This window comes from Galeopterus variegatus, unplaced genomic scaffold (genome assembly GCF_000696425.1).
Source record: "Galeopterus variegatus unplaced genomic scaffold, G_variegatus-3.0.2 Scaffold397, whole genome shotgun sequence".
Lineage (NCBI taxonomy): Eukaryota > Metazoa > Chordata > Mammalia > Dermoptera > Cynocephalidae > Galeopterus > Galeopterus variegatus.
Window position 1 is genome coordinate 661,186 of NW_007726508.1, and position 1,086 is coordinate 662,271.

The window sequence follows — 1,086 nt, forward strand, 5'->3', positions numbered from 1 at the left end:
CTGGATGAAGGCAAAGGTCCCTTTGGCTTGACATTCTGAGTGCACTGGGGGTTTGCCTCAGAACCATGAAGATTCACTGCTGTGGGCGGGGATCAGGGGGTGGGCCCAGGGAGAGGAGCAGGAAAACAAGGGGTGTGGCCACAGTCCTCAGGGCCCTGTGGGGAACCTCGGGATTCTGCCTTGCAGCAGAGGAGGAGAGCGTGGGAGGAGGGCAGGTGAGCCATCAGGGAGATGCCAGTCAAACCACAGTGAGGCTGGCCAGGGAGCTCGGTGATTAGAGCGCGGTGCTGATAACACCAAGGGTCAGGGTTCAATCCCCGCACCAGCCACAAAACAAAGCAACGCGCACACACATACACGAGATACCTCTTCCTCACAGCCACTAGGATGGCCAGAACCCAAAAGACAAACCATTACAAGCATCTGCAAGGATACTCAGAAATCAGAACCTTCATACACTGCTGGTGGGAACACCAGAGGGCGCAGCCACGTTGGGTGGCAGTTTGGCAGTTCCTCAAAAGATTAAACATAGAGTTACTATATGACTCAGCAAATCCACTCCTAAGTATATATCCAAAAGAAATGAAAACATATTTTCACAGAAAAACTTGTACACGAATATTTATAGCAGCATTATTCATAATAGCTAAGAAGCAGAAACAACCTGAATGTCCAACTAATGAATAGATAAACAAAATGTGATATAGCCATACAGTGGAATACTATTCAGCCATAAAAAGGAATGAAGTACCGATATATATTACAACATAGATGAACATTGAAGACATTATGCTAAGTGAAAGAAGCCAGTCACAAAAGACTCCATTTATATAAAACGTCCAGAGTAGGTAAATGTATAGAGACAGTAAGTGGATTAGTGGTTGCCTAGGGCTGTGAGAATGGAGGAATTGGGAGGTGATGGCTGAGGGATGCAGAATTTCTTTTTGGGGTAATAAAAAGGTAAAATTGATGTGATAATGAAGACACAACTCACTGAAATACTAAGAGCCAATCGAAGATTTTTAATGAGTAAGCTGTATGGTATGTGAATTATATTTCAATGAAGCTGTTAAAAAATAAAAAGCA